Consider the following 572-nt stretch of genomic DNA (forward strand, 5'->3'; position numbering starts at 1 on the left):
GGAGCCACCCCACACGCCACACACACACAAAGCCAGGATCTGTACACATCATAATAAAGCTGTTTTGAGGAAGACAAAGATGCCTGTGTTCGACATCCAAGATCTTTCTTTGAGCGGGGAAAAAATATATATATATATCGCAGTAATGACTCCAGTGAGATGAGGGCTTAAGTTTTACTCAGCATAAAGGAATTATTGGTGGCTAACGCAGCACACACAGCCCTTCCCAGAGCCGCACAGAGGGGCGGCCGTGGGAGCACAGCCGTCGCCACCAGGATGGCCGATCCCACCTCCCCCCCGGCTCGGAGATCCGTCCCAGAGACTTTCCAACCACAGAGCGGAGGAATTTCACGTCCGCGCAATTCTGGGTTTTTCACGGCTCTGAGTCACAGAGCAGAGCCGGCGCAAACATCTGATCCCCATCGCGGGCCGGCAAACCTCAGGTCGTGACGCCACGCTCTCGGGGCCGCCCGTTCCGGGAGCGTCGGGGGGACGGCAGCAGCGATGGAGCGCCGAGAGCACCGGGCCGCTCTCCCGAGGCGTAATGGTTCCCACGTCCGCCGACAACAGTT

This window comes from Meleagris gallopavo, chromosome 10 (genome assembly GCF_000146605.3).
Source record: "Meleagris gallopavo isolate NT-WF06-2002-E0010 breed Aviagen turkey brand Nicholas breeding stock chromosome 10, Turkey_5.1, whole genome shotgun sequence".
Classification (NCBI taxonomy): Eukaryota; Metazoa; Chordata; class Aves; order Galliformes; family Phasianidae; genus Meleagris; species Meleagris gallopavo.